This window comes from Mesoplodon mirus, assembly GCF_964341445.2.
Source record: "Mesoplodon mirus genome assembly, chromosome: 18".
In the NCBI taxonomy this organism is placed as follows: Eukaryota; Metazoa; Chordata; class Mammalia; order Artiodactyla; family Ziphiidae; genus Mesoplodon; species Mesoplodon mirus.
In genome coordinates, this window is record NC_138994.1 from 45,626,368 (window position 1) to 45,650,150 (window position 23,783).

At 44.3% G+C, this 23,783-nt stretch overlaps 1 protein-coding gene across 2 annotated transcripts in view; it reads right to left on the minus strand.

Moving 5' to 3' along the window:
- The window catches only part of NTN1 (netrin 1), a 195,149-nt gene that overhangs the window by 165,325 nt on the left and 6,041 nt on the right, over window positions 1–23,783 (minus strand). The window lies entirely within an intron of this gene.

Here is a 23,783-nt window from a genome sequence, read left to right on the forward strand (position 1 = left end):
GCCAAAAGCAGGTGGGGAAAGAAGGCAAAACCTATCATATCTCAGAGGGTCTTTGCTTGACGGCCGCAGCAAGCACCCTGCTCTGTCCGAGTTCTCTGGACTGTCTTGCCAGCTTCTCCATCCTTGATACTGGACTGGCCCCAAATCCTAGCAGTTCCTCTTCAAAAGACCACAACTCTTCCTTCCCACCCCTTCTGCCGCTGACCCAGGCCAGCCTGCCCCCTCTCCTGGATCCCAGCCTTCCTGCTGCGAGCTCTCCCGGCCTCCCGTCTACCCTCCACGCTCCTCACCTGCCTGAAGCATGCTTTCCTGATGTCACGAGTGACCCAAAGGGTCAAAGCATCCTCACTGACCTCAGAGAGGGTCCCAGGGCACTAGGACCAGGCTAACTCCTTAACAACCATCTGGCCAAGAGCAGAGGCGTTCCGAGTATTCCCACATCTCATCGAGAGCTGTGCATTTTTTTGTTTGTTTTTGGCCACGCCACACAGCATGTGGGATCCTAGTTCCCCAACCAGGGATCGAACCCCGGGGCCTCTGCATTTGAAGCAGAGTCTTAACCACTGGACCGCCAGGGAAGTGCAGCTGAGCATTTTCTTTCTCCCAGGTGCCCCACACTGAAACTGATGAAAGGCCAATGAAGAGAACCTGTCCAAGTTACATTCTGAGGCTCCACGAAGCACCCTGAGCCCCTCCCTACTGGCCCATGTGGGTGCCCTGTAGGGCAGGGGGTGTCTGATAGAAACAGGGGCTGAGGTGCGAAGAGAGAGTTGGACGGGGCTGCGGGCTGGATCTGCAGGTGGGATCACCCTGACCTTCACTTTCAGCAAGAGGCTCCATCAGTGCTTGATAACTGCTCCTACCAAGTGTGCCCTGCGGGCTCTGGCCCCAGCGGCTGCTTCTCATGGGGTGGGAATCCTATTTCTGGACTCTGGGCAGAGCCTAGGCAAGCTGGGTTAAGTGCTCGCCTGTTTCAAACTCCGTCATCACGAGCATGTTCCCGATGAGCTGGGCTAATGGCCTCACTCCTCCTCTGGACGGTGCCCCGAGCCACGAGAATGCCCTTCCTTGGCCCCACGCCGGCCCCGGCATCACTTGCCCCCCTCCACTCTCCACCTCAGGCTGGGCAGCCCCTGGTTCAGAGCCATCAGACTGTCCAGCCCAGGTCCCTTCCCTGCTTCTCCTTTGCCCTCCTTCTCCCCCAGCAGCTACCTGAAACCCTCCAAGAGCTTCCCACAGTCCTCAGAATAAACTCCAGGCTTCTGACAGCAAAGCCCATCTGATGGCGGCTCTCCTGCCTTCGTCTCCCACCCCACCCCCTTCCTTCCCACTGGTCTTTTCTCTGCTCCTCAAACATGGCAAGTTCCTGCCCGAATTCTCTCTTCTCTTACCGCCAATCTCCACAAGGCTGCCTCCTCTTACTCAGGTCTCAGCTCAAAGGCTCCTGCTCTGGAGGCCTCCCCAGGCGCCGCCCTCCACGCACTCCCTGCCATGATCTCCCATCATTTACTTCTTTGCCGTCTGCCTCTCCCATAGACCATTCACTTCACGAGAGCAGAGACCCTGCTTGTCCACTGTGGTTTTTGCAGCCTTCAGAACTGCCTGTGTTTCCGAGTCCAAGCTCGCTCTGTTTGCCGCACGACAGGCCAATGAATCGGAGACAAGCTGCTGAGGCAAGGAAGACGACTTTATCGGAAAGCCGGTAGACCCAAGAAGATGGCAGACTAATGTCTCCAAAAAACCATCTTATCGGGGTCTGGATGCCAGTTTCTTTTACAGAGTTAGAGAGGGAGAGGCGGTGAGGAAGTAAAGTAGAAGGGCCATCAGTCTTGCAAAACATCTGGAATAACCAGCCTCCATGAGAGTAAGTGTTAGTTTCTTCTTTCTTGCAGCCATCCACAGGTGGGCAGAGTCAGAGCGGTACAGCAGAGGGGCAGGGTTCCCTGCCATTATGTATGATTTTAATAACAAAAGCAATGAAAAGCAAAGGTTAAAGTCAAGGAAACAGATCCATCGTGGAGTCCGATTTAGGTCTTCCCTGTTATACCTGGACACAGCGTTCAGCAACTAATCATTGGCCAGATGAATGAATGAGCAGATGAGTGAATGAGAAAATGAATAAGTGAGGGAATGGGCAGAAAGAACATGTGCATGCATGGGGGACTGGCTGCATGAATGCAGCGAGGCAGGGAGAAGGGCCTCAGATCAGGCGGGCACCCACCCAGTGGTCCTCAGCTCAAACCGCTGCCCTTTGCTGGGGGTAGGGGAGGGGGCCCCTGATACCCAGCAAACTCGGATCCAGCCTCTGCTGATCCGCATTGGTACTCACGTAACCCAACCAAGATGCTGCCAAGAGGACATGTGCCCTTGATTCTTCGTTTTTCACAGCACAGATCAAACTTGTACGCTGTCCATTTAAACCCTCACTGTCTGGTCCTCCCCCAAGGAAACTTCAAAACTAAAATTTCTTTCTCCGCTCATTTTGCCCCTTCGTGGAGACCGAAATGCTCCATTTAGCATTCCTAAAGGGCCATTAGCATCCCAAAGCTCTTGTGTGCTGCCCGGCTGGAGGTGGTCCCTGGGGAAGGGGGCCATGAGCTGCTGCCTCGGGGCCGGGCCCGCCGCTTGGGCTGCAACGCAGCCCCCGAACCCCCAGCCACTTGACAGAATCTCCCTCCTCCCTCGCCAAACCCTGCTGGTGCTCTCATTTCAGATAGTCAGCGTGTATTCTCCTTCTCCCACTCTAGTTCCGAAGAATTTCTCTCTCCTCCGCTTTCTTTTGATAAATACTGCACAGGAAACTTTTTCATCCCAATGAAAGACCCCCCCACACACAAGGCAAGATGAATATCCTCATTATAGAACAAACGGGGGGGAGGGGGTTAATCCTTCTCTCGCCGCCCCCTTACTGTGCCCTCCATCCCTGTTCCAAGAGAAAGCAGAAGCCATGTCCCCGCGAGGCAGGTGGGACAGACCTGGGCGGGAGGCACACGTAGCAGTGTCTCCAGGCTCCAGAGAGGTCTGAGTAAGTGACTCCTCCGAAGTTGACACGTCAGCTCATCAGGGACGTCACTCTGTGGGGCACATTGTTCTAGATAACCACCCTGCTGCTGAAAGTAGCCTGGGAATCGGACAAACACCCTTCTGAAAAGGCTACCCCAGTTGCTAGCTTCCTGGGGAGAGAGACTCATTCGTGGTCAGTCCCTTAGCTCCCATCCAGCGGGGTTCCCCTTTCTCATGGCAGCCTCACATTTTCTATATCCAGCCTAAAACATCAGGATGTCAGGTGCCTGATGGAGATCCCCGCTAAAGCAAGCAGGTGACCACAGGTCCCTGGAGAAAGTACAGCCGCAGCCTTGAAGAACATGATGGCCTGTGTGTCCTGGACCTGGGGGGGCCAAGGCATTCATGGCAAGATGGGCCTGCTTCCGCCTTCATCTGCCCCTGGGTAGAGGAGGCAAAACGCTTCTTTTTTACCCAGGAAGCACTAGCCCTGTGAGCCATTTGCTTGGTCATTTCATTTAGGGGAACAGATTTCCTTAATTTCTTCTGAATGCACTCAGAATAGGCCACCCCAGGGGCCAGAGACTGAAGATGACTATTTTTTTAACACTTTTCATTGATAATTTATCCACTATAAATTTATTAAGCACCTGCTAAGTGCCAGCATCCTGCTGGGCCCTGAGGACACAAAGATAACAGCCAAAGGCCTGTCCTTGGGGGAGGGATCGAGTCTGCTTCAGGGGGCTACCTAGGAAACAGTGCATTTCAGAAGTCCCTATAGCTAATGCCCACTGAGGACCTACACTGGATAAGGCGCTGCTGCAGGGCTGTGTGTGCTGGAGAGGCGAGGGGAGGCAGTGACTTTTGTAATGATTAATTCATAATAAAGTGTCCATTAGTCTGGGTTTTTACAAACAGCTCTTCCAAACCCCACTGAGCTATACAGCGGCAGCGGGAAGGGCCAATTCCTTTCAATCTCCCCCAGGTCGTGGAAGAAATGGGGTGGTCTGGGATAAGGGTTTAGGATGAGGTTCAACAAACTTTCTCTGTGAAAGGGCCAGATAATAACTATTTGAGGCTTGGCGGGCTGCAGGGTCTCTGCTGCAACTACTCAACTCTGCTGTTGTCCCGAAAGCAGCCACAGACAACTTGTAAGCAATGCGCGTAGCTGTGTTCCAATGAGAATTTATTGACAAAACAGGCAACAGGCCCACAGGCTGCAGTTCGCCAATGACATTGTCCAGTTCAGCACCAAGAAAGAATCAACTCCGGGCCTGGTTCTTCATTAATTTAATAAATGAAATTAATAATCCACATAATAACAACAAACTCAATTAAGTCACAAATTTCCTGAAACCAGTGCTATCCCAAAAGCGCCAGAGCTATGACAGGGCTAGACAGAGGAGGAGGAGGAGGTAGCCACACTTCAGAGACGGGTGAGGCAGGGTCTTGTTTTGATACCTAAGTGGTATCATACTGTATATTATGCAGTCCTGTCCCTGGGCGCATGCATACATTTATGATTTTACCCACAGCATTATATTCTAGGGTGTGAATAGACCAGTTTATTTAGCCATTTCCTTACTGATAGACATTCAGGCTGTGTTCTCTCTCTCTGTCTCTCTCTTTGTGTGTATGTAGAAACAGACATAAAGAAAGGAAGGGAGGGAGGGAAGGAAGGAAGAAAGAAATAGATCTAGATTAGATATGTACAATAGATATATAGAGATTAAAATAATAAAGATAGAGATAGATGATAGATAGATGGATAGATGATAGAAAGATAGATATGATAGACAGGTAGAGATGCAGATCTAGATAAATCTGGGACAAACACTTTCAGGTACCTTTCTGTGCCCTTGTGTGTTTCTCTAGGGTGGGCATAGAGAGGTGGAATTGCAGGGTCACAGGGAGAGTACATTTAAAATGTCCTCAGTCCTTCCAATGTTCTCTGATCGTGTCTTTAACTCTGGCTCACCGGTGGGGGACCCAAGTGACAGACCACGGAGGATTCTATGTAAAAACAGGGGCTGAAAAACTACCTAAAGTTCCCGACCCAATGGGAAACTAACACGACCTGCTTTGTTTTATTTTAAAATAAGCCATTAAGAAAACCACGCCAGCACAACCCACCCACATGCTGCAAAGTGGGGAGAAGCAGAGATGGAGGCAGGTGGAAGGGGCACCACCTTTGGGCCTGTGGCCGGGTCTCAGCTGTCAGCAGAATAAACGCCTGCAGGGAACCGGCTCTTACTTTACTCTAATTAATTTGGACCGGGGGTCAATGATGGGAGCAGGCCTGTGAGGGGAGCTCTCTGGAAGGTTCTTGGCATTCCTGGAGTGGGGGCAGAGCTACTGGGATGGCCTGGCCTGTCTGTGAGCTCTGAGGACTTGGATTTCTGAATTCGAATGCCAAGCCAGGCCTGGCACTGGCCAGGTTGAGCCTTCCTTTGTGTCTGAAAACCCTTTGTGTTTAAAGTTGGTGTAACTTTAAGCAGCCTGCCAAGGGGAGCCTGTGAGAAAGCTCCCCAGGCCGACTCCTTCCCCATCTCAACCCTGGTCAAACCGCCAGCCTCCTCCCGTGATGCACCTTTTCTCAGGTGCCCAGCCAGGGTGCTTAGACTCCCTGCCCGGCCAAACAGCCCAGCCCAGAGGAACGATTCTCTCACTCCAAGTCCAGAGAAGGACTTGAGGCTGATTGAGTGGGAGAATCACTCTGAACCGTGGGGGAGGGCTGGCATTTCCTGAGCAGGTGATACAGGCTGGGGCTGTACTTAGTATTTTGCTTACATCCTTTCATTGAACCCTCCAACAATCCTAGGGCATGGACGTGATTAATCCCATTTCTCAGATGACAGGCTGACGCTGAGAGGCTCAAGATCTAGATGGCAGGTGATGGTAAGGGTATTCAGCTGAGGCCTGTCTGATTCCAAAGCCAGAAATCTTCCTGCTACACCAATGCCTTTCAAACTGAGAATCATGACCCTCCAGGATGGTGGTTTCTTGTTAATTTCTCAATTTGAATTAATTCTAGACTTACAAAAAAAGTTGTAAAACAGTGCAAAGAATTCCTGTGTCCCCTTTACCCGGCTCCCCCAAATGTTAATTTCTTACATACCCATCCCATAATGATCAAAACCAGGAAACTGAAACCTAATCTATAAACTTTATTCAAACTTCACCAACTGCCCCACTAATGTCCTTTTCTGGTCCAGGATGGATCTGATCCAGCATCGGACACTGCATTTAGGTCTCCTGTCTTCTTTTTCTCCTCCAGCATATGACAGTCCTCCAGTCTTGCTCTGTCCTTAATGACCCTGATACTCTACACGGGCCTCTCATTGTTGTGGCCTCTCCCATTGCGGAGCACAGGCTCCGGACGCACAGGCTCAGCGGCCATGGCTCACGGGCCCAGCCGCTCCGCGGCATGTGGGATCCTCCCGGACCGGGGCACGAGCCCGTGTCCCCCACATTGGCAGGCGGACTCTCAACCCCTGTGCCACCAGGGAAGCCCGACCTTGATACACTTGAAGAGTACTGGCCAGTTACGTTGTAGAATGGCTCTCGTTTGGGATTATTTGATGTTTCTTCAGGATGAAATTCAGGTTACATATTTTTAGCAAGATCCCATGGAAGCAATGCTGTCTCCCTCTCAGTGTGTATTGGGTGACACATGATGTCAGTCTGTCCCATTATTGGTTCTCTTAGTTCTGATAACTTGGTTAAAGTGATGTCTGCCCGATTTCTTCACTATAAAGTTACTATTTTTCCTTTTAAGATTGTGGAGAGATACTTTGACACTATGTAAATTTTCTATGCCTCATCATACTTTCACTCAGTAACTGTAGCAGACATTGTGATTCTCTATGACTATTACAGGGATTTTTTTTTCCCAAGGAGTGATTTTCTATTTCCATCACTCTTTTTTACATTTATTAATGGGAATTCTACTAAAAGTAAAAGTGGACAGTGATTCTTAAACCTCCCTGTGCACTGGTTTCATCTAAAGTATTGCAGATTTCTAGACCCTACACCCAGAGATGTGACTTCATTAATCCAGAGAAATGCTTGGAAATATACATTTTAATAAACATTCCCACTCCACACAAGTTTTTAAAAATAAAAATATCATTCCCGGGCTTCCCTGGTGGAGCAGTGGTTGAGAGTCCGCCTGCCAATGCAGGGGACATGGGTTCATGCCCCGGTCCGGGAAGATCCCACATGCCACGGGGCGGCTGGGCCCGTGAGCCATGGCCGCTGAGCCTGCGCGTCCGGAGCCTGTGCTCCGCAACGGGAGAGGCCACAGCAGTGAGAGGCCTGCATATCGAAAAAAAAAAAAAATATATATATATATATATATATATATATATATCATTCCCATACCATACAATTTACCCTTTCAAAGTGTACAATTCACAAGGTTGTACATCACCATTATCTAATTCTAGAACATTTTCATCACTCCAACAAGAACCCCACACCCATTTAACAGTCACTCCCCACTCACCCCTCCCTTCAATCTCTGGCAACCACTAATCTGCTTCCTATATGGATTTGCTTATCCTGGATATTTCATATAAGGAGAATCATACAGTATGTGGTCTTCTATGACTGGCTTTCAATTATCATGAAGTTTTCAAGGTATATCCATGTTTACGCATGTATCAGTACTCCATTCCTTCACATGGCTGAGTAATATTGCTTTGTGTGGGTATACCAAACTTTATCCATTCATCAGTTGATGGATATTTGGGTTATTTCCACTTTTTGGCTATTATGAATAATGCTGCTGTGAACATTTGTGTACAGTCTTTTGTGTGGATCTGTATTTTTATTTCTCTTGAGTATATACCTAGGAATGGAATTGTTGGGTTGTATGGTAACTCATATGTTTAACCTTTTCAGGAACAATTTTCTAAAGCAGCTACATCACTTTACATTCCCACCAGCAGTGTATGCATGAGAGTTCCAATTTCTTCACATTCTTTTCAACACTTGTTATTATTTTTTTGATTCTAGCCACCCAAGTGGGTGTGAAGTGGTACTGATTTATATTTCTCTGATGGCCAATGATGTTGATATCTTTTCATGTGCTTATTGGCCATGTGTATGTATATCTTCTTTGGAGAAAGATCTATTCAAGTGCTTTGCCTGTTTTTAAATTTATTTTGCCTTTTTGTTGTTGAGTTCTAAGATTTCTTTATATATTATATTCTTTATATATTCTGGACCCTTTTCAGAGAGTTGATTTGCAAATATTTTCTCCCATACTGTGGGTTGTCTTTTCATTTTCCTGATGGTGTCCTTTGCAGCACAAGTTTCAAATTCTGATGAAGTCTATTTTATCTGTTTTTGATTTGGTTCCATAGAAGACTGTGATGTAGGTCGTCTAGTTACAATTCTATGAGAAATACTCCAAGGGTTTGGATCAAGATGCTAGAGGTTACACTTTTTAAATTTATTAGCATAAAGTTGTTCATAGTATTACCTTATTTTTTTTGTCTCTGCCAGATCTCTAGTTATGCCTCTTTTTCGTTCCTAATGTTGTTTATTTGTGCCTTCTCTTTTTTTTCCCTCTACCAATCTTTCCAGATATTTGTTTATTTTATTAGTCTTCCCAAACAACCAACTTTTGGCTTTGGTTCTCTCTGTTGAATATCTGTTTTCTAGTTCATTGACTTCTGCTCTTGTTTTTAATCTCCTCCCCACCCCCACTTTGTTCTGGCTTATTCTGTTCATTTTTCCCTAACTTCTTAAATTAGATACTTAACTCATTAATTTTCAGCCTTTCTCATGGTCCTGGTATCCTGTGAAACACATGCCTCTCTTCACCTTCCCCTCTTTGTTCAATGAATTAATCATCTCTTGGCAAGAGGATGAGGGGACACAGAGGCAGGCATGGAGCTGGGTAACCTGCCCGTTCCTGCAGGTAGCTGTCTATGGAAATGCTCTTTCCTAGAGCTGAGAGCTCCCGGGGGTGGGGGAAGGGGGCATATTACAGAGCCAAACCCAGCCATCAGGGTCATATTTCATTACAGGAGGTGGCACCCTATGTCAGGGAGTCCTTGTGGCCTCACCATCTTGTCCTTGCAGACTGATTTCTATTTTAGCACATCTCCTTTGCCAGGCCAAGAGGCAATGAGGCAGATGCTCCTGTAAAGACAGGAATGAGCCAAAGCAAAAAACCCAGCCCCAGCTGTCAGCTCAAACTGCTCCAGTCTCAACTAGGAATCATCCTGTTCTATTCTTTGCTTCTAGTCATTAACTCCCGGTTAATTCCTTTCCTGGCACCACTGAAGAGGGAAGCCCAAACCGTCCTCATGGAATGAGAGCGCTGGAAGGGACTAGGAATCATCTGCTGAAAAATCATCTCTTTTCACCACCGAACCAAGGCCCAGGTGATTTCCATTCAAGTTCATGATATGGTGCAGTTTTTCTGATATCAGTATAAAACAACGAGCTTTACCTTATTAATGCATTCTGCTCAGAACTCTACATTTCAGATACTATTTTGTGACCCCTGCTTTTACTTTGTGTTCAAAGCCTTATATGGCTTTGCCCACCTCTTAATTTTTAAAAGTTTGGATGACTTTGTCACTTAAGTTGTTAAACACTTAGAGTGGTATGTCAGTCTCCCACTAATATTGTCTTTTTGCTCCAAGTAGGCAAAAATAAAACAAGGATACAGAGTATCTGAAGAATATAATCAGTAAGATCGATTTTAACAAATATATTGAACTCTGTACCCTAAAAACAGAGTTCTCTTCCAGTTCCCATGGAATAGCAACAGAAGTGACCTTAGGTACACACATGAGATTATTTAAAAATGAAACAAAACAAAAATTGTATTAGCTGCAATAAAATGAAATTGGACATTAATAACAAAATACATATTTTGAGGACTTAATACCCTGGAAATGAAAAGCCAATTCATAAATAACTCCAGAAACAAAAAGAGTATCACAACTACAATGACACAGTCACTGGAAAAATAGTGACAATGAGAGCAGTACAAATCAAAACCAAGGGTAAGTGGTCAAAGCTACTATAGAAATGAAAAGTCATTGCCTAAATTGTTGTACTGCTAAATAGGAATAAGAAAAAAATAACGATATTAGTTGAACTGAGCATTCAACTAAAAATATTAGTAGGACCATAAAAGCCTAAATAAGAAATTAATAAAGATAAAACAGAAATTAGAAACAATTAAAAAAAACATTAAAAAGTAAGTGGCAGGGCTTCCCTGGTGGCACAGTGGTTGAGAGTCCGCCTGCCGATGCAGGGGACACAGGTTCGTGCCCTGGTCCGGGAAGATCCCACATGCCGAGGAACGGCTGGGCCCGTAAGCCATGGCCACTGAGCCTGCGCCTCCGGAGCCTGTGCTCTGCAACGGGAGAGGCCACAACGGTGACAGGCCCGCATACCGCAAAAAAAAAAAAAAAAAAAAAAAGTAAGTGGCAGACTAAAATAGCATATAAGAGCTCTGACTGAGAATAGTAGAGAAATCCTGTTTGAATTACAACTCTGGGCTTTGTAACTGTGTGACATCAGGCAAGTTAAATGTCTGAACTTCTTAACCACCTGTAAATGTGAATAATAGTACTCAACTCACAAAGTTGTCAAGATTCTGAACATTAGACAGTGCATACAAAGTACTCAGCACAGGGCCTGGCACACAGTGAGTGTTCAACGGATATTATCAGGTATTATTATCATCATTTTCAAAAATGTCAAACAAAGAAATCTAGGCAAAGTGAGAGTGAGAATAAATATTTCATTATTAGAAATTAGAACGGTGACATAGCCATATATGAAAGTTTTAAAAAACATTTTTAGTGATTACTATATACAACTATGCTTAAAAAATGAAAATCTGGGTAAATCATCATTTTCTTGGAAAATAAATTACCAGATTTGACTCAGAAAGCAGTTGAAAAATTCCTGAATAAACATATAAGCATGGAAGAAACTGAAATGGTTATCAAATAACTCTTTCCAAAAATGGCACAGGGCCCAGATGGGCTAATTCTAGCAAATCTTCAAGGAACAGTTATTTCTCACGCTACTTAAATGATTCCACAGCATAGAAGAGAATAGAAACTTCTCACTTCATTTTATAAGGTCAGAACAGCCCTGATACAAAAGGCAATATACGGAGAAAAAGTTCAAACAAATTACACTTTTGAACAGATACAAAAATCAAAAATAAAATATTAGCAAAGAATAATACATAACCAAATAAACTTTATTCCATGAATGCTAGAATAGTTCCAATTTAGAAAATCACAAAACCACAATGAGATAGCACCTCACACTCACCAGAACAGCTATAATCAAAAAGAAAGAGTGTAAGCATAGATGAAGATGTGGGGAAATTGGAATCTTCATACATTACAGGTAAGAATGTAAAATGGAATAGCTGCTTTGGTAAACAGTCTGACAGTTCCTTCAAAAGTTAAATATAGAGTTACCATATGACCCAGCATTTCCACTCCTACGTACATACACAAGAGAAATGAAAATGCATATTCATACAAAAACCTGTACATCAATGTTCATAGGAGCATTATTCCTAGTAGCCAAAAGGTGGAAACAATCCAAATGTCCACTAACTGAAGAATGAATAAATAAAATGTGACATATCTATACACTGAAATATTATTCAGCCATAAAAAGGACTGAAATACTGACACATGCTATAACATGAATGAACCATGAAAACATTATGCTCGTTGAAATCAGTCAGTCACAAAAGGCCACATATTGTATGATTCTATTTATATGAAATGTACAGAATAGACAAATCCATAGAGATCAAAAGTAGATTAGTGGTCGCTTAGGGCTGGGACAGTCGTAAGAGGGAATGGAAAGTGACTGCTATGGGTACAAGGTTTCTTCTGGTGATGACAAAAATGTTCTGGGATTAATTTTAGTGATGGTTGCGCCACTTTATAAACACACTAAAAACCACTGAATTGTATGTGTTAAATGGTAACTTGTATAGTATGTAAATTATATTTCAATAAAGCTATTAAAAATTTTATAAAACAATTAATGTAATTCATTATTTAATATAATGAAGGAGAAATATTATATGATCATTTTGATTGATATCTAAAGGGTTAACATTCCACACATTCTTGATTTAAAACAACAAAAAGGAGCAAACCTCCCAGTAAACCAAGAATAGAGGTCATTTCGTTGAGCACAATAAAGATCTATCTGAAACTAGTAACAAACAACATACTTAATGATGAAATTCTAGAAACATTCTCACTCAAGTCAGGATCAACACAAGGGTGTATCTTACCATTATTATATACCATTACTTTGAAGTTCTATCCAATGCAACAAAACAAGAAAAATAATAAGTCCAAGCAACGGAAAGAGCTAAAATATTCATGATTTGTGGGCTATAACTGAATATGAAAGAAATTTGAGAGAAGAGAATGAATGGAAAAACTATGAGAATTCATTTTAAAAGAGTTCAGTAAAATTGCAGGTTGCAAAATACTTATATAAAAATCAACAACTTTCCTATGTCAGCAATATTGTTAGAAAATAAAATGAGAAAGGAAAAAAATTCCTTTCATAATAGTAATAAAAGAAATAAATTTTCTGTTAAAAAGTATAAGGCTAATATAAAGAAATTTATATACGCTACAGAAAGGCATAAAAGAAGACATGAATAAATGAAAATGTTCAATGCTTCTGGATTATAAGACTTAAAATTGTAAAGGTTATCTACTCTATAACCACTGAGATGGCTAAAATTAAAAAAGACTGACCGTATCAAATGCTGCTGAGGAACTGCAGTTGGAGACACTGGAATGCTCACACACTGCTGGTATGAATGTAAAGTGGTACAACCATTTTGGAAAACAGTTTGGCAGTTTCTTAAAAAGTTAAACATATACTACCATATCACACAGTCATTCTGCTCCTAGGTACTTACTCAAGAGAGATGAAAGCATATGTCTGTGCAAAAATGTGTATAAGAATGTTCACGGCTGCTTTACCTGTAAAAGCCAAAAACTGGAAACAACCCAATGTCTATCAGCAGATGAATAGATGAGTTTTGGTATTTCCATTCAATGGACTACTATCCAGCAGTAAAAAGGAGTGAACTATTGAGGTACATAACATCATGGATAAGTCTCAAAATAATCATGAAAACTGAAGAAAACCAGACAAAAAAATACATACCATATTAGTCCATTTATATAAAACTCTAGAAAAAGCAAACTAATATAAAATGATAGAAAGCACAGTGATAGAAACAGCAGAAGGTATGCAAGGAATTACCCAGGAGCATTAGGAAACATTTGAGGATGATGGATATGTTCTTTATCTTGACTGTGGTTGTGGTTTCATAGGTAAATACATATGTCAAACTTTCCAAATTACATTCTTTAAATATGTGCAATTTATTGAATTTCAACTAATACTGTTTTAAAAATTTATCCAGAAGACAGTCAATCTATGATTTTATTTAGACTTAACATCCTACCCTTTTGGTATCCTAACAACCCTAACGGAGACATTTAAATAATGAAATCATTAAGTACAACAGTCATGTTGATTATGGTTACAATTTTTAAAATGTAGGGACTTCCCTGGTGGTCCAGTGGTTAAGACTCCGTGCTTCCACTGCAGGGGGCACGGGTTCGATCCCTGGTCAGGGAACTAAGATCCTGCATGCCACGCGGTGTGGCAAAAAAAAAAAAGTTATCAACTATCACCAACTTCATTTTAACTACAGTGCCACCAAATTACCAATGGCGTTTGTATTGAAACTTGATAAACTCATCTAAAGCCTATACATGCATGCATACATACATAAATACATAAGAATAGCAATGAGAATAACCAAAAAGAACAAATGAAAAAGAATAAATGAGTAAATGCTGAGCACACCAGAAATGAAATGCACTATCCAAACAGATAGGCAGTGGAAGGAAAACAGATCAGTGAAACAAAATGGGAAATCTAGAAAACAGATCCAAGTTTATATAATACTTAAGCATTTAATAATATGGCATCTCAAATGGCTGAGAATAATTTTTTTTCAGTAACTGTCATTGAATAACTGGCTAAATGTTTGCTAAAAAAAAGGGATCCTTACCTCACACCGTATGTCGCAATTAATTCCAGGTGGACAAAGATTAAAATATAGGACTTTGAGTTCTGGCAACAAGGTATACTGAGCTAATGCAGAAGCCCGACCACTGCAGAAATACTAGATGAAAATAATTTTTAAGAATATGTAATGCATGGTATATCTCACAAGCAATAAAAGGAAATCCCCAAGTGCTAGAGGAACCATGGAGTGTTTGTGAGTAAGGAGGGAAGGGAAGGAGGAGAGAGATAAGGGGAAAGGAAGACTGGCTATCAGACCTGGAGACAGGCCTTAATGGCTTTGGGCTTGAGTTTTTAACACCTGCACACATGAGATGAGACCTTGGGTCTTAAAAGGCCAGGAGTTAGAAAGGAGGCCCTGCATTCTTTTTCTTCACCATATTTAATGAGCACCTACTATATGCCAGGTTCCCTGTGAACAAGAGACAAGGATTCCTGCCCTTATGTAAATTAACAAGTGCCTTAGAACAGAGCAAGTGGCAGGATGCGAAGATAGTTAATAAACACAATAGATAACTAAATTAAATATTGGGCTGGCCAAGAAGTTCATTTGGGTTTTTCGTAAGATCTTTCGGAAAAAACCAAACAAACTTTTTGGCCAACCCAATAGTATGTCAGGAGATAAGCATTGTGGGGGGAAGAAAGGAGAAAGTAGAGCAGGATAAAGGTGATGAGAAGTATAAGAGTGTGTGTGTGTGTGTGTGTGTGTGTGTGTGTGTGTGTGTGTGAAAGAGACAGACAGACACGGATGAGGGGGCTATTTTAGGATCATTAAATAGGATAGTCAGGCTGCACTGAGGAATGACAGCTGACCAAAGATTTGAAGGAGTCAGGGAAGCCATCCACTGGGATATCTGGGCAGAGGGAACTACCAGTAAGAACAGACTGGAAGCTTGGGGGACAAGGATAGAGGCAGGGAGACCCGTTAGGGTCAGTAATCCAGGTGTGTCAAAAGCCTGGACCTTCCAAATGCACCCTAAGTGAAAAGGGGACTAAAAATCGGACAGCAAAATGTGTCTCTACCCAAAATTTTTTTTTTTTTTTTTTGGCTGTGTCGGGTCTTAGTTGCGGCACACAGGATCTTCACTGCAGCACACAGGCTTCTCTAGTTGTGGCGTGTGGGCTCCCACACACGTGGGCTCTGTAGTTGTGGCGCGTGGGCTTAGCTGCCCCGCGGCATGTGGGATCTTAGTTCCCCAACCAGGGATTGAACCTACATCCCGTGCATTGGGAGGCGGCTTCTTAACCACTGGACCACCAGGGAAGTCCCCCAAAACTCCTGAGTAAAGGAAGAAAGAGTCTTCAGTGAGAAAATGAAACCGCAGGTCTGAAAATCATTGGAGGCCAAATACATACCCCTCATTTGATAGAGGAATTTCTGAGATAATTAATTAATGGAAAAAGCAGTCCCAAGCCAATGATACCTCCAGGATGTCTGGCAAAATCAAATGCAAAATCACTCAGAAGGGACATTTCCAGAACGAAGACCCGTGGGAATTCCACAAAATCCCAAATAAAGAAAAGCTCACAGTCAGTGCCAAACACATGAGGAAAGTCATTCACCATGAGCAAAGGCGAGCCGACAAAACAAGCAGAAGGATCAGTACCTCCAAGAAACTGTGCTCATCCATCAAACTAAAAAGGACTAGAGGGTAAGTTATGATTAAGACTACTTATTAGGAAATATTGCTGAGCAAAAGAAGGCAGGTATTGAAGAGAACACAGTCTGATTTCATGGATGTGAAGCTCAAGAACAGGCAAAACGAAATCTATGGTGTTAGCAGTCAAGATGGTGGCTACACAATGCAGTGGTGGTGTGAAAGGCATAAAGAGGCCTTCTGGAAATATCTAATTTCTTGATGGCTGAGCTAGTTACACAAGTGAGTTGATTTTGTGAACACTCATTCAGCTGAACACGCATGACTGAAGAGAGAAGGCTGGGTGGCTGACATGCCAGAGGGCAAAGATGGAACAAAGGTCCCATGTCTCCCGCTCCCCAGTGTAAAAGCTGGTGAGTGAAAGATGAGGAAATTCCAGGAAGTCTTGAAGGGCAGGCCCAAGTGAGTCCTCCAATCAGAGCCTGCGCAGTCTCCTGAGGGCATCCCAATGGAATGGAGGTGGTGGGAAATAACATTGCTCACACTGTAGAGCTGCCTCTGGTGGAGATGGGAATGGAAGGGGTGGGTAATGTAGCTGGGAAAAGTCCTCAGGAAGGAGGTGTGTCCACTGGGGCACAGAAATGTGAGTGCTCAAGACGGTCTTCGTGGCCCAACCCCTCATTTTACAGAAGAGAAAACCAAGGCCCAGACAAGTGAAGGGACTGGCCCAAAGTCACCTTTGCCCCCAGTATTAACAGTTTTCCTTGACAGGGTATATACAGGTTAAAGAGAGAGGCAGCCAGGCACAGTGGTGGAAAACAAGACACCAGAACCACACTGCCTAGATTCTAACCCCAACTCCACCACTGCCGGCTATGAGACCCTGGGCAAGGCATGTACCCTGTGTGTGCCCCCATTTCTTCACCTGTAAAATGGTGTATACATGTAAATGTGTACAACCGCTTTCTACAAAACGTGTGACCAACAGATAAACACAATGTACTAGAGCTGAACGGATACCTACCCTAGGACACGAGATTCCACTTCTAGACACATCCCCAACAGAAATGCATTCAAATAGGCATCAAAAGACATGAGTAAGTACAGCCACGGCAGCACTATTTTTAATAGCTAAAATGTGGAAACAACCCAAATATCCACCATAAATGGAACAAATAAATTTATACATGGGTATCATGGAACACTACAGCATAGCAATGAAAACGAATACAACTACTACTACCCATGGATAAATACCACAAATGTACTACTGAGCCAAAGCAGCCAGAATATGATTCCATTTACATGAAGTTCAAAAACAGTCAATTCAACACATGGTGGGTAAGGGGCGTGGTGACTGGAGGGGCACTCAGGGCAGCATCTGGGGTGCTGGTTATGCAGGTGTGTCTACATCATGAAAAGTTTTGACCTGTGCACTAAGCATTCGTGTGCTTTTCTGTACATTATGTTATACTTCAGTGAAGAAATTGACTTAATTATACTCATAATAGAACCCACCTCATAAGGCTGTTATGAGGACTAAACAAGATAATATTTGCAGAATGTTTAGAAGAGAGCATGGCAGTAGTGAGGGTGCTGATAAAAAGCCCCAAGTCTGGGCCTCCCTGGTGGTGCAGTGCTTGAGAGTCCGCCTGCCGATGCAGGGGACACAGGTTCGTGCCCCGGTGCGGGAGGATCCCACATGCCGCGGAGCGGCTGGGCCCGTGAGCTATGGCCGCTGAGCCTGCGCGTCTAGAGCCTGTGCTCCGCAAGAGGAGAGGCCACAACAGTGAGAGGCCTGCGTACTGCAAAAAAAAAAAAAAAAGCCCCAAGTCTAATTTTTCCAAAGAGGAAATGCAGATAGCCAACAGGTACATGAAAAGATGCTCAACAGCGCTAATCATCAGGGAAATGCAAATCAAAACCACAATAAGCTATCACCTCACACCTGTCAGAATGGTTATCATCAAAAAGAACACAAATAACAAGTGTTGGCGAGGATGTGGAGAAAAGGGAACCCTTGTACACTGTTGGTGGGAATGTAAATTGGTGCAGTCACTGTGGAAAACAGTATAGAGGTTTCTCAAAAAACTAAAAATAGAACTACCTAATAACCCAGGAATGCCACTCCCGGGTATATATCCAAAAAAAACAAAAACACTAATTCAAAAAGATACATGCACCCCAATGTTCATAGCAGCATTATCTACAATTGCCAAGGTATGGAAGCAAACTAAGTGTCCATCACCAGATGAATGAATAAATATATGTATACATACAATGGAGTATTACTCAGCCATAGAAAAGAATGAAATTTTGCCATTTGCAGCAACATGGATGGACTTGGAGGGCATCATGCTAAGTGAAATAAGCCAGACAGAGAAAGACAAATACTGTATGAGATCCCTTATACGTGGAATCTAAAAAAATACAACCAACTAGTGAATATAACGAAACCAAACCAAACAAAACAAAGCAGACTCACAGATATAGAGAACAAACTAGTGGTTACCAGTAGGGAGAGGGAAGGGAAGGGGCAATTTAGAGGTGAGGGATTAAGAGGTACAAATTATTAGTTATAAAATAAGCTACAAGGATATCTTGTACGACATGGGAAATATAGCCAATATTTTATAATAACTACAAATGGAATATAACCTTTAAAATTGTGACTCACTATACGTACACCTGTAACTTATATAATATTGTATAGCAACTATGCTTCAATTAAAAATTTTTTTTTAAAAGTAACAAGAAAAAAGAAAGCCCCTAGTCTAGAAGGAGCACCCTGCCTCGGGGGTCTCCTTCTTATGCCCCTCTTCTGAGCCCCCTCCCTAGCACAATGCAAGGGCCCCTCTCACTCGGCACTGTACCCCATATACCAGCGTGGTCTTCAGTGGAGCCCCCCAGGTCACAGAAGGCATTGAAAGCACAGAGAATTTCAATAACACGCCCAAGGTCACACTGCGGGGGTGGAGCCAGGACTTCACCCCAAGCAGTCTGAAGCTGGAGGTGGGTTCTCTCAACCATAACGCCTAATTATACACACATCTTGGTATTTCATATATTATTAAGTAGAACGCTGTGCTCTCTGATCTTGATTTTAGAACTGAACCATTTCCATGCAGCAGGAAAATCAGAACTTGCTTTTCACTTCAACGTGGGTCACATTCTTCTGCAGACACCTTCGATTTAAAACAAGAAACAGGGAATTCCCTGGTGGCCTAGTGGTTAGGATTTGGCGCTTTCACTGCAGAGGCCCAGGTTTGAGCCCTGGTTGGGGAACCGTCCCGCGTGCCGCACGGCGTGGCCAAAATACCAAAAAACAAATAAAATAAAATAAAACAAGAAACATCTCCCTCACCTCGGTTCCAACAACAAACTGGGGTGAGAAATGCAGAGGATGTCCAGTCCCATTCTCCCCTGGCATGTCTGGGTAGCAATGATGGCAGATCTGCCCCCACTCCTGGTTTAAGCACGATGGGTTTCTGTGGATTGGAGTGAGAAGCAATTTCCTTCCTCGTGGCAGCTGGGCAGGTCGAGCACTTTCTCACAATGAATTCTCCCCAGGTCTGAGCTGTGGAGTGAGACAGGGCTGGGTCTGGGAAGAAAGAGCTGGCTTCGACCAACGTGCCCACCTCTGAGGTCTGGCTGAGGGGAGAGGAAACGCGTTGGCCGCAGAACTCAGAGCAGGGGCGCCGCTGTCCAACAGCCCTGCCCTGGGGCACCCGATCCAAAGGTACTTTCTTGTTTCAGAGGCCAAGCTCCGTATCTGTAAACACAATGTGTTTCCTTTTTCATGCTGGGACTGGCGCTGTTATTGATCGGCACTTTCTGTGTCAGCCCAAATGTAAGCAGAGCCCTTGCCTGTGTAGAGTTCTGTCTCCCGATGCCACGCAGACCTGGTGTGGGGTCCAGGGCCTGACTTCTCGGGTGGGAACAGCCTCAGGCCCGATGAGACTGCATCCCACCTGTGGTGAGGGCATCACTTCCCACTGCTTTACATCCCCAGACCCAACAGAGCCACCTGACCACTGACTGCTCCAGAAACGTCCACTTACAGTGTACTTCTCTGCCTGCAGGCTGGGGGAGCAGGGGAAGGTCTCCCGGGACCAAAACTGTCTTAGTTTTTATCTCCTAGGCTAACTCTAAGGAGTAACGGCTGCCTAGGGTATTATATTGAAAAGGAGTCTAATACCCTAAGACTATTTCTGGACTTAGGAGAAAAGAGTGCTGTGATTGATTAGTGATGTCTGCCCTGGTTTCAGAATTGGGAAGGGGTGATGCGTTTGCCAAGTACTCACCACAGCCACTCCAAGCAGGAACAGACAAAATCAGAAGCCCCAACAACCATAATCAGGCAGCGGGAAGTGTCCATCCCTTTGGGATGTGCCATCAAATATGGAACGTAATGCAACATATTGGTGCTCAGGAAACTAAAAGAGAATCTACCTTATTTCCTTGTTACCTAAGACTCATTTATTCAAACCCAGCCCCTTTAAAGGTGCCTGTGGTCCTACAGATTGTCTAACTTTGGTGTGGAGCCTCTGGAATGTGTGAAAAATTGGACATGACAACCAAAAATCTCTCTTATCTGGAGGCAGTAAAGGACTGGGGAAAATTTAGAAAATCTAGCCATAGCACCAGCCAGGAACGGGCATGAATGGGCCCTCAACTAAAACTGGACCACCTGCACAGAAGGCTGATACCTCACACATCTTACATAGGCTAGTCCTGAATCCCCCACAGAGACAGACTTCTAGAGCCTCCTTCTAGGCTGAGTTGGGAGGATTCATTGATTATCAGTTGATATAGTGACCTTTCTGTTCCTCTCAGTGTTACTTTCTACCTTTCAAGGTTCTCACCCAACAAATTTACTTTGACCTCTGAAAAACTCACCCCTTCAAATAACCTAGAAGCCCGCCATACCTACAAGGAAATCTTTCTTCTGGATTGTCTTTATATGTACAAATGCACTGCAACGTGATTATAACCTTACCTCTAGCTAATACAATGACCCTGATGGCAGAAGACTCAGGATCTCCAGGAATGACCCCGCCAGAGGCAAAGGGAGAACACACTTCTCCATCCCTTGGCACTACTTCTGAACTACTGGTACACCCGTCCCCTTGATGACATCTTCCCTTGTTCTCTGAATGCCAGTGGATGCAGCAGATAGAAACATCCATCGCAAAGGAGGCTTGGGGCAGGCGCTTAAATGTTGGAAAAGGCTCAGACAAGAGGCATTTCACTTCTCATCCATCCCATGACCACAGTCCCTTCTCTCTGTCAGAGAGCAGAACTGGCACAAAATAATATAGTCAGGGCTAAACACACACCCAGCCAAGGTCTCCCAGGAGCTGGGGATGGGAAGGAAGTATTATCTCTACAGGCAAGGAACTGACAAGTGGAATGGGTCTCTGCCTTCTGACTTAGGGGAAATTCACATAAATTATATAACGTTCCAAAGGCAAATGAAAATCTAATTCTGAGTTTATAATAGAGCTACATTTTTGGAATAAGACCACAGAAATGCGATCCTGAACTCCTCACGTGCTGTACACATCAAACCTCAAGACAGCAGACAGCGTGGAGGCAAACAGCCCTGTGTCCAAGGACTGTCGCAGGCAGCTCAATGATTTCAGGCATCGTTCGGAACCATCCCTCGGAGATGGTTAAAATAGGACATGGATTTTATGTGATCAGCCCCCGAAACAAGTGCCACTGATACCCCCTGCTCTCTGTGTACGCAACAGCGTCACTGAATGAGCCAAGATGTACCCCGTCTACATTCAGTTTTGTTTGTGTAAAAACTGCCCTTTGGCTCGGTGCTTTGTGACCGCCTGGAGGGGTGGGATGGGGAGGGTGGGAGGGAGGGAGATGCATGAGGGAAGGGATGTGGGAACAGATGTATATGTATGACTGATTCACTTTGTTATAAAGCAGAAACTAATAAAAATTTTAAAAACCTGCCCTTTGGTGGCAGTGACATCGGGTTTCGAAAGCCTTCCTTCATGGAAATCTGATTCACTGACATAAGGCACATGTAAAGCACCTAGTACGATGCCTGGCACTTAGTAGGGGTTTGTGGTCTGCCTTCAGGATGCAACCCAACACCCCCCGGACAGGCATTCTAACTCCTGGGCCACCCAAACCAATGCCACATCTTCTGAGGCTTCGGAGACCACAAGGGCTGATGTGTGTCTTTCCAGATGACAGGCAAAATGCTGTAGGCCACTCTTCAAGTATTAGGCTTAAAACCTGAGCATTTCAAAAGCTCTCCGAGACCTCCAGCCTTCCTCTAATGAAAGGCACTGCAGAAACCCAAGGTATGATTATCACTTCTGAAAGAAAGAAAAAAAAAATACTGGCTCACAAAAATACCCGTACTAGAGCATCGACAGATAAGACCGTTTTATAATCCAGTTCCCTAGAGAGCCATTTATTTTGGTGAGGCCAGTGTGCATAGCAGACGCTGTGGAAGCCATCAAGATAACACGAATAACAACCCAGTGGACTTTTGAAGTGTAAACATAAAAGTCTATTAAGAATACAATGTTGGTTTAATCCCAAGACAAAAAATTTACTTAATGAAAAGCACAACTCATCTCAAGAAGGAAATATCGATACCAGCTGTGAGCAGAAAATGAGGGGATTCCTTCCAGGGAACATCTGAATTTCAACCCACTGCCTTTCCAATGTTTACTCTGGCCATAAAGTCTCAAATACTTTTCCGAGGATCTCATTTTTCTACAGGAGAAGGAAGTCAGGGAGAAGTCTGGGCAGGGCCAAAGGAGACCTTGGCAAAGCCTTGGAAAGGCACAGACGCACCCCAGAAGGTACACCTTGACACGGCTCTGTCTGGCTTCTCGGGGTAGAGCGGGGAGCAGCCTCCGGGCCCACCAGGTGCTAATGAGGACCCCAGCAGAGACCCTCACTCCAGCCGCCATGGGGCCAACAGCGATAAATGACAGTCCTGTGCCGCTGACACACATGCCCGGTACCTACCAGCACCACGCCGGCAACCAGGATACGCCACTAAACCCCCCTCTTTAACAACAACACTCCCCAGCCACTTCCTAGACTTTTTTCAGTGTGTTCCAGAGAAACAACTAGGGACAAAGGAGAAGGGCTTCTTGGAAAGGATTTTCTGATTACGAGCTCTGTTCCACCACCTTTGAGAGGCATCATGGGCCCTGAAATCAAGAAAGACTTGGCCAGGACTTCCCTGGAGGTCCAGTGGTTTAGACTCCGTGCTTCCCGTGCAGGTTCGATCCCTGGTCCGGAACTAAGATCCCACATGCTGCTCGGCGCGGCCAAAAAGTAAAGAAAAGAAAAGAAAGGAAGGGTGCGGCCAAAAAGTAAAAAAAAGAAAAGAAAGACTTGGCCATCAGCAACACCTGTGCACGCTGAGAACCCACACAAAGGTGCTTAAACCCTCTTCACTTACATTCCTAAAAACTCCCAGCTCCCACTAGGCCTGATGGCTACAATCAAGGACGACTTCTTATATACAATTTCATATTTAAGTATGTATGAACATAATAAATATGAGTATGACATATGATATCATATGGCATAACGTCATGCAATACAACACACCTCCGATTCTAGCAAGAGGTATCAAGCTTGCTAAATAATAGGCTGTTCTGAGTATTCTCCTCGAATTCTCCTCTACCGGAAGACCTCACCTTACCGCACTTTGCTTTACTGAACTTCGCAGATATTGTGTTTCTTACAACTTGAAGGTGTGAGGCAACCCAGCCTCGAGCAGGTCTATTGACGCTGTTTTTGCAACAGCATTTGCTCACTTCATACCTCTGTGTCACATTTTGGTACTTCTTTGCAATATTTCAAACTTTTTCCTTATTATTATGTGTGCTACGGTGATCTGTCATCAGTGATCTCTCATGTTACTTCTATGACTCTCAGAAGGCTCAGACGATGGTTAGCATTTGTTAGCAATGAAGTATTTTTTAATTAAGGTATGGACATTTTTTTAGACATAATGCTACTGCACACTTGACAGACTACAGTATGGTG